Raw genomic sequence first — 12,891 nt, 5'->3', positions numbered from 1 at the left:
CTTTCATCCCGATGCCGCAGCATAAAGCGACGTGCTCATGGTCTCGCTCCTTCTGTTTTTAGACGGTTGTTGTGGATATATGTATGTATGTGTGTGTAGAGTCAATATATTAATATGTTGTTGTTTGTATAGTTAGGTACATGCATTTGTACATACTTAGTTGCAATGTGTATTGTATCAATATGTGTGTATGTGCAATACATTAGGCTGCGTCTTATTTAATTGCAGTCCAATTGTGGGACATAAAACTAGTAGGCAGGTCATTCATGAAGACATCCGTTAAAGATAAATTTGAAGGCTATGCATTTTTGCAATTAGAAAGTATTCTCAAAAGTGAGCAATCATACTAATTCCAGAGTGACTCATTTAACAAGATAAAACAGTCTAGTCAAAATTTTGTTTTTTAAGCATTTCTTATGATTTTTTTTACTTGTCTTCTTTCGTAATAAGATTTAACCGAAAGAAGCAAAGCACGTGACCTAAAGTACAATGGAAAAAAGTTATTCCGCGGTCTACATCATTTCTCCTTGAAATGTTGATGGATCTGTAAAATGTATAAAAACTCTTGTATCTAAAATAAAGTTGTCGTTATAGTGTGTCAAAACGGATTTTTGAGTTTCGAGAAAATTTTCAATTTACGGCATTTTAAAACAAAGTATGCTCTTTACGTCATAAATGTCACACTTTAATTATGTTTATAAAATTTTTTAACAAAAATATCAAAAATCAAATCTATAGAGAAAACACTTTCGAATATTTAAAAAAAAAAACGCATCAAAAAATATTAAAAACTGTATGAGTTATCATGCAGGTCGTGCCGGCAAAAGTAGTTTCGAGAAAAACGAGTTTAAACTTTCAAGTGCATTTTCGCTGACTCAAACGAAGGACAGCTACCTGTGCGCATCAAAATCGGGCCGTTACATTTTCTACCATAACTTTGTGTCTATGGGGAATTTTTACAATTGACTTCCACAGAAATTCGCCTCAAACTATGAAGAATAATAATCTGTAAAAAAAATCTAAAAGTTTAAAAGTTTTCTCGAATTTCATACTTAATTTCAACAATTCTACTGCAACTGGATACATTTTAGCGCCGATAGCTCAATTATTCCGTATTTGAAAGTACATTATTGCAATTTATGTCGCTCATTTTCTTCAAAAGTGTCATAATCTAAAAATATTTTAACTCTTCCTTTACGATGAGTAAAAAATGTATGGCAGTAACCTATTAGATGAAAGTGTTGACTTGCTTTTACTGCGGGATGCATACTAGGTAGGTAGGCCATTGATCTGGCTGACACTTATATCCCAAACGTCGGGATGCTTAGGGAATATAAAAACTTTAAGTCACTTTTCTCAACATTTAGTTTTTCTAGATTATGACATTATTGAAGGTAAATAGCGATATGTATCACATTGACCGAACGTTGTATTCAAAAGCAATAGCTCGAAAAATAAATGAAATGTTTGACTTGATTAAGCAGTTGATGTCAATACAAACACAAAAAAAAAATTACACATTTTTATTATTTCGAATACTTTTTCGAATTCTCAGAGCCCTTTATTTTTAAAAATACTAAAAGAAAGTTTTCTGGAAAATAGTTTTTAAAAAAGAACAATAGCACGAAAATCAAATGGTATGTTTACTGTTACCAGGCGCTAAAATAAAAGTGAGAAACAATTTTTTTCTAACACCAAAACTTCACGACATTTTCATTTGCCAATTGAAACTGACACAAAACTGCTTAAACATGTGTATGTATATATATGTGAGTCCTTCCAGTTGCAAAAACAAAATCATTCCCTTAAACCGGTTTGTGCACTTTTTCTCATGCAATTATTTCTACCGTACAAATCGACTCGCCCTAATGGAGTTGCATGTGCATGTATGTAATTCTATTGAATACACATCCATCATTGCTCTGGGTCTGGAGCTACTTAAATGGGAGAGTTGCTACTTTCTAGTTTTCAAATAAATGCAGCGACACTTACACAAGACAATAAATGTTGGTTACAAAACGTTTTACTAAATATGGATATATGATTATATATATGTATATACAAAATATGTTTTCCGAATATATATATATATATATATATATATGTGCGTGTATGTGTTCAAATATACGTGCATACATATACAAGTATACTTACATATCCTTCTTAACAAATATAATCGTATTTTAACTGCAAATGAGCGAAGCACCAAAATTACACTCACACGACATATAACGAAAAACTCCTATGTATATATGTATGTGCATACATATGTATAAAAATATATATGTATATAAGATAATATTAAAATTATATGAAGCGAGCAAACGACAATTCCCACGTAAAATCTTTTCATAAAAACCTTAGAACCTCAACTTCTCATAATTCCCACTCTGGCGCAACTTAAAACTGTAGACCCTGAGAGTGGGATAAGTTGGAGTAGAAATGATCTAAACACGTCCAAAGCAACTGCGGTGTTTCGAGAGAGAGGTAACATGTGCAACTCACAATAATGTACGCAGTCTCATAACAAGCATAAGTTCCGTTATGGAATATTTGTATTTTGCAAAAATCTCAGAGCAGTTGAGCACTGTGCCCAAAACACAACTCAAAAACTACTTTCAAATCATTTCAAACTCTGTATAATTTACCTACATACATACCATATATACCATACACAACTGTCTTTTTTTAATGATTTTTAAATTACATGGTTCACTAATTTTTTTACATAAAATTTTGGTTCTTGCACAAATTGCAAAGCAAAAATATTTTTCTATACAAAACATAACTCCTAAAATAAAGCCTTATTAAAAGATTTTTGGTGGAAAATTAAGTTATATGTTCTTTCAAAAACAATGTAATAAGTACATTTTGCTTCTATTCAAGCCCGACTGTGCATTAAAATTGTATCATAATCCCCATGACCCGATTTCATTTTTGAATAATTTTTTTATTGAATAAAAAAAAAATATTTTGGGTGATGGAAATCTTGATTTTAACCCTTACGCGCTGCATTATTCACAAGTGTCAAATATGATTGACGTACGACGCCACTTGAAAAGATTATAAATTTTATGGTAGGGTGATTAATTTTGCACCATCTTGTATAAACAGCTCGAGAAAGCAAAAACACAGTCGCTAATAACAGACTTTGATACAATGGAAAACCCAACAAAAGCCGTTAATAATTTGAATAGAACCCGACTGTTAGGCAACATATTATATCTGACATACCCTGTGATCAAAAAGTACCGGGAAGGTGATGTTGTCTGTTTTCTTCGATTGCCAAGGCGTGGTGCGCCATGAGTACCTTCCATCGGGCCAGACAGTCAATAAAGAATATTATTTGTCCGCTTTGAAGCGTTTAGGAGATGATGTACGTAGCAAACGGCCGGAAATGTTGACAAACAATTCTTGGATTTGGCATGATTATAACGCGCCATCGCCCACCGAGCCCAAATTGTGCTGGATTATTTGACCAAACAACAAGTAATTACCATCGTGCAAGCACCGTATTCCACTTAGTGGAAGGAGATTTCAGTCGATAGAGGAGATCAAAGAGAATGAGACGTCGGAGCTGAAGGCCATCCCTTCGTAGACCTACCAGGGGTGCATGGAGGACTGGGTTAAACTTTGGAACATGTGTGTTGCTTCAAACGGGTCATATGTTGAAGTAGATAAAATAAATTTGCCTGAAATTTAACTCTGTTTTGTTTTATTTAAACAATCCCGGTCTGATCATAGGGTATCTACTGATGATAGCATTTTTGGTCCAGTCAGTAATAAACGCGCACGCTGGTTGTTAAGTAGTGATGAATAGTTGCAAAATTGTTTTTGTTTTTCTAATTTCGATTTTAATTTTTATATTTTTTGTGCTTATGGATTGAATTTTCACTGTACACTAATTCTATGTTTTTGTAATAAAAATGAATTGATTTTTGTTTTATAAATACTTTCACTATCGCTTGTTTTGCATGGTTATTTGGGAAAATATTTACAGTGTTTTCGTCTTAGGCGGCTTTTTAAAGTTGTGGAACATATCAACAAATTTACTGTATGCCGCGTAAAAAATGCGTTTATTTTGTTTTTGCACGCTTTTCTAAGGAGTGTATCCACCGTGTTAAAGAAAAGAGTTGGGTGTGTATAATTATTTTAATATAATTATCGAAGGCTACCCACGCCCCAAGCTGAAAAAAGCGTTAAAGAACAAAATAAATAAAGTGCATGTTGACATTTTTATTTTTTTATTGCAGAATGATTAGACGCCTAATCATGGACGGTAAGAAGTCGGATCTACCATTGTTAAACAGAAGTTTAAGAAAAGCCATAGTTTATTTTAATTTAAAATACCTAATTTTCAAGATATTGAAATATTCTGTGCCCTTCCAGCCTTTTTCATGCTTCGTAGCAAGGACAGGATAAGGTATGAGCACCTTATTTTATTGGCGTTGTATGATTTCGATGTTTGAAGCAGCGGTACATCCCTCAAATGATGTCCATACCGGCTTTAGAACTTGATTGTACTCGTAAATAAGTAATTTCTTTTGCATTGAAAGTTTAGAGTTTCAGTCAATCAACCATTTACATCAGCTTTTTCGATTTTATGTTGGATGAAAAATATTTTAGGTAGATGAAAATACTTTTTATAAGCAAAACAAAAAATTATCAAAAATCAACCCAAGTTTTGAGCCACTTTGAACAGACGTTTTTTATACCACATTTGAGTAGGCTGCAAAACTGCATACCCGAATTTTGCTAGACTGCAAAGTTTAAAATTTTGACGAAAAGTTTTTGAATTCCTTTTTATTTTTTTAAGAGTGTGAAACTTTGTGCTATATGGTTTTTGTTATAGTATGTATGCACGGTATTTTTATTAAATGAAAAGGAAAATTAAATAAAAAATACATAAGTAATCAAAACCTTGCAATATGCCCCGCTGCTATTATTGTGAACATAGGTGTATATCAATATATTAGCTTGGGTGAAGAAGAAACCCATTATTTTGGGGTAACATTTTTGAGTAAATAGTTTTAAATTGTTTTATGATCGATCTTTAGCTCCTGGGCGATGCTACGGCTACTAACATGCCGATCAATTCCAATTATTTCTGTGATTTTATCGACATTTTCTTCAACATCAAAAAATGCCTGAAAAGAATAGACGAAACCAAAATTGCGCGTAATTTGCTGTTACAGTATCGACCTGGCTTGCTTTTTCGGCTTTATCAAAGAAAAACTGTAAAATCTACCGAATTTTCTATCGCTTGACTTTCATTGTTAACACCCTGTAACTCACAACTAAATGGAACAAACAAAAAACAGCAAAACTTTAAAAAATCTTGGCAAATTAACATTTCAGTAAAATTAGTCACTTGCACAACTTCCAAACCATCTGCCTCTATTTACTCTTTTCTCTACCTATGCTAACTTTTTTCCTTGGTTGTGCCGCTGTGGCCTAAAGCCAAATGCTTGCACATTTTCAGAGTGTCAATGTTACATTTGCTACTAACATAGAATTCTTCGGACGCCGATCGTTGATATCTTTTTGTTGTTTTCCTAGGTAGATAATTTGCTCGAGGATCTCCTCTTCAACAATCAGACAATTATACACTGTCAAGGAGCGCGCAAAGAGAGAATGAAAATTTGAAGTCGTTATTGTTTTTTTCTTTAGGAGTTCTTCGCTGCTGCTTATTGCTGTGTTTGTGTGTTACTAACGCAGAGGGTTCTAGCTTCTATGGAAATTTGTGCGACTATGGTTGGACTCTAGTGTTGAGCATGTTTTTATTATTGTTTGTTTAATATTATGAATTGAAATGCTGTTTGTTGGTTTCTCGGCTTGCCGGTTTACTCATCGGTTGCTGTAGTAGATATATATGTACATATGTATGCGCGTACCATATGTAGGCAGTAGGTGGCTGTGTGTATGTAATTTCTATTTAAATTGTCATTGGTGTGATTATGGATGTTAAATTTTTCCTTGTTTTTTCTTCGCTGCTAGTTTGTTATTTGTATGTGTTTAGTTAGGTGTTATGGGTGTTTATTGTTGGTATCGCAGAACAAATTACAGTATGGCGAGTTTCTCTATGAGGGGAGCTAGCTGGATTAAGGGGCATATATTTGTGTGAAAGTACCTATGTGAGCATACATAACTTACACTTGTGTGTGTATGTAAATTTCTAAGTGTCGAGAGTTATTTGTGGCATGCGTTTTCGGATGTGTGTGCACAGACAAAGACTCTAAGAAAATTAACTGTCACGGATTTCATTATATTATTTGAAGTACATGAAATATTAACGTGGAGGCATGTCGGTCATGAAAGGATTTTTTTCAAACTGGCTGACAGCGCATGACTAACCAGGATATAATAACAAAGAGAAGCTTAACTGCATGGAACTTTCTTTACTCATATTAAAAAATTAAATTAAAAGTGTCAACAAGGTCTAATGCCTCTTCATGAAACTGACTTTCACAGAGGCCTACAGAATCTTATGACTTCACTATTGCATTTATACTGGCATAATTTAATATGGTGAGTTCTCTTTTAAGAGATAAATTCATAGGTGCTCAACAAACCTCTAACATTACAGTTCACTTTATTAGGCCGACAAACACATTTCGATTATATCAAAAGCTTGTTAAACTCTCAGGCGGATTTTTTTTTTTTTAATTTAAAAATTGGAAAAGTACCTAATGAATTACAATCACAATGAATTAAAAAGCATTAGGAGCTAGGCCATCAGAATTATATTATGCAACGTTAGGTTAGGTTAGGTTGAAGCGGTTGTCCACTGTGGTACACACACACAGGTTCATCGCCCATTGTGTTGCCACGTGGGCAACTAGCCCTTATCCCTCCTAAAACCAATGCGTATTTTTCAAAAATTTAGATAGAGCAGGACAGTGACACAGAAGGTGTCGTCTAGACAACTTCTGCAGAAGTCATGTGCTTGTACACCCATTCTCTGGGTGTGCCTACCGATTAGGTAGTGCTCCGTAATAACTGAAATCAATGTGTTAAGACTGTGCTTATCTCTTCTTAGTAGAAGTTCCGTGCGTTTAGCATTTAGAGTAGGCCACAGTTGTTGAGCGATTTTGCAAGTGGCTTCATTCCGCCAACTTTCATTCGCTATTCTTACAATTTTTTCGAGGATACGTAGTTTACATGTATACATGCAAGGGTATACCTACATATATCATTCTATATCTACTAATCAGTCAATTTGGTACGGATTTTTGCTAGTTCATCCGCTCTGCAGTTCCCCTCAATATCACAATGGCCAGGAACCCATGTTATCATTAGGTGACATGACTCAGCCATCTCGTTAAGAGATGCGCGACATTTCATGGCTACGTTGGAGGTTGTGGACTGATTTTTGAGGGATTTTATCGCCGCCTGGCTATCAGTGAAAATGTACATATCTTCTCCAGGTATCGCATCGCACTGTACCAGTGTCATGGCTTTCATTATTGCCCTCAGTTCAGCCTGAAAGACACTACAGTAGTCGGGAAGCCGGCAACTGAAGGAGATCCCCAGCAATGTTAGCTTTGAAAAAGTGCCCAAAATTCTCGGTCAAGGCACAAAAAAGCATCTTTCTCTAATTCTTTCATGGGAGATGTCCATATGCAATTTATTACCGCATAGTATTTATGGCTTTTCACAATTCATAAATATAAATGCTCATTCTGTTGAATGATCCACAATTTATAACCAAAAATATTTCCCTTCATTCATTGTTTTGAATGAACTGTACCTAATTAATTATCTATACCGACAACCATTGACGATAACGTTTTCTTCTCTCTCTTCTTCGATGATGATGCCTTGCCATCAACCGCACCAAACCGTTAATCTTTAAGTATGCATTAAAGCTATCAGCCGAACGTCATTGGCGATTTTGGCAGCTGCAATTGGAAAAACTGTAATTGCTATCTGGTCTTCCTTTACTTCCTCTGTTGGAGAAAAGTACATTTATACACACAATGAAGGAATTAAGTCTACATACAGCGGCATATTTTCATATTTCCCAAAAGGGATCAAATAATTGAAAAAACTGTTGATGTGGTTTTTTTCTAAATTCATATTTATTCAAAAATCTACAAAAATTATTCTAAAAAAAATTAACAAAAAATCGGGAGGCAAATGTCTGCGTACAAAAGGTAATCGCTTTGGTTCTCTCAAGCAAAGTACCGTTATTCGAAAATTTCTTCCATACATACATAAATATCATCGCTACCAGTGTGAGAGGAAAATTACAATAATTTACTAAATCCAAGTTTAATTTAAAAAACAAAGGTGCCGTCAAGCCTTGCGCAATGAAAGATTGAAACTAAAACTGACGACCTTCGACAGACTGCAGGCAAATATTATAAACTTCGGGATGCATATAAAAGGGGCTGGAAACATAATTAAAAAGGCAATAAATATTTGCAGACCATGTAAAACTAAAAGCGCAAACCATAATGACCTTAGTAAATATGCAAATACATATTTATTTTCAGAAAAACAAAAACTATTAAACGAATTATATAAGCGCGCAGGCCCATGTATTGACTTCAACCAAATAACTTTCTGGTCACTTGCATAACTCCACTTGGCTAGTGCAAATCTACATGCATACATGTATACACATAAACATATACATATGCATGTATATATACATATACACACACATCCATACACACTCATCTCATTCAAATTTACGAACTCCCTGCCTTCGGACGATTCACTTGTCGGCGCCGTTACGGTGGTCATTAACATTCGTGATAAGAGGTTGCGCCTGTGCTGAGTGATTGACTGCGCAACAAATGGCCACCGCAAACTCGGCAAAACAAAACAGAAAGTCAATGCCTTTCAGCAGAAAAAATATGCTAACGCATAATGTCAAAATGTACTTGATGCGTCGCTCAGCATACCCTCTAGCGAGAAGTTGAGCTAGCGTAGCAGTTCATTAAGGTGTAACCTTCTAAGAAGGTTACCTACCCTATCTTTCGGTAAACCACCCTCATCCTTTTAGCAAATTCGGTCACCTAGTCTAAAGAATTCATACCTGCACCGTGCACATAGTCCCAGTATTCATTAGGGCATTCACGTATGTAGAAGCCGTTAAATAGAGTATAACCTTCAGCGCTTGTCTTTAAATCCTACAGAAATCTGTATACATACACATGTACGTGGCTCCGAATTTGTTGTGTAGAGGTTTAGTGGTTTTCTAATATTCCCGTAAATAGCTGGATTTTCGTTTTTCAAAAACTTACTATGTTATTTTTTTCTCCCGTCGAGTACGACCAAAAGTGTAGTTATTCCCGCCTTTCCCCTGCTTTTTAGGACTTTGGCCTATCCATCAATCTCTTTTTCCAATACTGTCCTTACCTTCGAACTGATCTAAAGTTTTTAATAGCATTTGTACAATTAGCAGTTCTGTTCACGACAAATATGTTAATAAAAAAAATTGTTGATAAATATCTAACCTTCCAGATTTTGTGGCTCGCATATGAGAAACTCCAACAAAGTAGGGGAAATCGAGAGAATAAAGGGACATGTCATTTTGAGGGGAAGCTGATATTTTTTTTTAAATATGGCAGTAAGACAGAATTTCGCTGCTGGATAATATTTACTGAAAAAGTAGCTGAGAAAACCAAAAACAAATCAATTGATCTACAAATCAGACACGATATATAGGATGTAAAAGTGTGGCCACCATCAAACTGCTAATAGGTTCTCAGCGAAGTTAAAAGAATCACCTGATTTGCTGACGTAACAGGGGGTGTAACAGCAGTTTGTTTGCAACATAAATCAGCAAAAACTCAGATTGTGTTGGTGGCATAAGAAAAAGCAACGCAGCCATTGCTCATTTTACTATGTTTCCATATGGACAACGACTGGGTGGAAGAGGGTAAAAATACGTGTGAAGCATGATGAAAATATTTTTAGAGGTGTGCTACCGTTATTCTGCTCTGAAAGACAGAATCAGCTGATGGGCTGACGTCACTTAGCTCACGAAGCGATTTATTTATGAAAAAACTAAGATTGCGTTCGTGATATACGAAATCAACCAATGGCAACACTTCGTTACTATCTGAACAATGACTGATTGGCCGAATGTTTGAATACATGTGAAATAATCGTACAGAATTCGGCTGCAGAATCTCCCAAGTGACGTGTCAGCCAAAGTTCCCCTCACAATTTTTTTCACCATAGCTATATAGCAAACCTGATAATCTATCATCCTTGTGTGTGAAGTGAGCGGGCACAATTGTGATGTCATGTCTCCTATGACGTAGCGCCAAAGTTACGCTCACAAGTTTGCTCCGGATGGCCAAATCTTAAAAATTTAGTATTAATGGGGAGTATTTGATGCATTTGATTAATCCTATGTGATAGTAAATATTTCAAAGTTTTATAGCAAAACCAGTGCTCAAATCGATTAAGCATTTTTATACATTTTTGCTAGACACGACTTTTTTGTATGTTTATATCCTTCCCAGAAAGATTATGAAATTGGAGCATTATGTCCATACTTATTAGGGTATATGCTTATTTTGGGACCTTGGTTATGGTTCTACGGGTTAGGCTAGGCCTTTATGCACTGCGACCAGGTGGATTTATTGTGCACTCCTTAATTGTTTCATTTTAATTATTTAGTATTGCGAGGAAACGAACCAGCACCTTAGCAGGGAGCATTTGTAAGTCTTCATCCTCTAGTAGGCGCGATCCCAGGATTTTGTGTTTCCTGTGACCCAATGCTTCAGAATTGATGATTAAGTGTTCAAAGGGCTCCTCCTCATCACAGCAGAACGTGCATACACTAGTGGTAGATAGTCCTATTGCATTGAAATGTTTATTGCAGGCAAAGTGTCCTGTAAGTGTTCCACAAAGTAATCTAAGGTCACTTTTATCTATGGTTAGAGCAGATTTTGCTATGTTGGTATAAATGTTCAAGAACTTTTTGGAGTGAATAAGACCATTTGTGCTGTTTCAGTACTCCTTGGTCTTTATTTGGGCCCATTTTTTGGTTTCCTGTTTTAGGTTGCTTTAGCTGAAGCCGAAAAATGGGGTTGCTCCAATGAATGGCCCTTCCGCTTGGCATAAAACTCTGCCTTCTCGTTTCCTTCGTAACCCTTACGTCCTGGTATTCAAATCAGAGGGACCTGATTAAGTGTCGCCAGTTTATTGAGTGCATTGTTACACTCTATAAGGAGGTTTAAATTGAGTGTAAAGCTATTTAAGGCTTTGAGGACTGATTGCCTATTTTTCGAACCCTCTTTTGAATACTACTTTTACTGTTTCCATTATAACGAAAAGCTCCGCTTGTAAAATTATGGTATCTGTACTCAATGTTAAAGATTTGTGTGCTCTAAGTGCCACTATTCCTGCTCCAGAGATTTGGTTCCATCTGTATACCATTTGGAGAAGATGTTGTTTAGATATCTCAGGAACAGTTAATGAGAAAGGTTGTCAAATCTTGTTCTTTTGCTTAGATGGTCTTAGATAAGATTGGAGAAGATGTTGTTTAGATATCTCAGGAACAGTTAATGAGAAAGGTTGTCAAATCTTGTTCTTTTGCTTAGATGGTCTTAGATAACCAAAAATCTCTAATGGCGAACTGAACGTTGAAGTTGCGATCAAAGTCGGTTTCCGAGACGTATTACCTACACTTTATGCGTCCAATACCTGGTTTATTGAAAATATTAAATAAGCTTGTCTTTTGTCCTTAGTTGTTTACCGTCTTAAAAATAAATAAAACGGAATGAATATTCTTTATTATTTAATATTTTTTAGTTTTTTATAAAGATTTTATAATTTTTACATTTTTACAGTTTGTCGTGTAAAATGAAGGTAATCGAACAAGTCCTGGTGACAGATTTTTCAAATAAATGCCAATTTGGAGAAAGTAGTCATTACAGTTTATCATTTAATCCCAATTGCAGAAGCTATGGAGACTTTTCAGGGGCGTAGACTGTTGAGCACTTTCTATGTAAATGTCCGGGCTTGGCAGCTGGGCGATTAAGATCACTAGGAGATCCATATTCGACAGCCGGGGCAGTGCTCCAACCTTAATCCCATCAATCTTCACCATTATATCATATCAACAGCTCTGACTGGCTGTAGATATGTGCCTGTTGGAGGTCACATAATGGTATCAAAACGTCATTTTAGTTCTACTTGGAAAGTGCTAGACTGGTACTTCAACCATTTCACCTACCTACGTAGACTTTCCTGCAGGGTATTTACAATATTGCATATCTTCACAAAAATGAGTATTTTTTCTTTTTTTACATGGATATGTGTGCGGATATGCGTACTTATCGGCTATTGCAACCGCATTTTGTCGAATTGTTGGCATTTACATTCATTTTATGTTTGTTACCGACAATACTGTAACCGGAAATTTTTAACCAAGAGATGTTGTCAGTTCTTATAACCGCAACTGTAAGGCACTGATAACGCCGGGTGTGGTGAAAATATTGCTTCATGCAACATTAGCAAGATGGAGCCAAAATGCGGTTTTTGCATATTTTAGGGATAACTGCACTTATTGGTACTTTTTTATGCAATTTATGCTAACCCAGAAATGAAAAAAATTTTATAAATAAACTCTCTGTTAAGAATTGCGCGAGGAATATAAAAATAATTTAAAAGCTGTTAGAGTTTTTATTTGATAATCAGGTAGTGTTTCTGTTTCAGTAACAAATTTTAATCAGGAGCGATAGATAGGTCATTAGCCTAATGACTTAAACTTCCAAGACAAGAAATTAGGACTGTAAATCAGTGTCGGGAAAACTAAGTCCTTGGAAATCAACGTCTTGCTCCAAAACAGGCTCATAATTTATGGAGAACCCATTGAAAATGTCAACAACTTCACCTATCTAGGAAGCCAAGTCACATTGAATG

Source organism: Anastrepha ludens, chromosome 2 (assembly GCF_028408465.1).
Source record: "Anastrepha ludens isolate Willacy chromosome 2, idAnaLude1.1, whole genome shotgun sequence".
NCBI classification, from domain to species: domain Eukaryota; kingdom Metazoa; phylum Arthropoda; class Insecta; order Diptera; family Tephritidae; genus Anastrepha; species Anastrepha ludens.
This window is presented reverse-complemented; position numbering follows the sequence as displayed.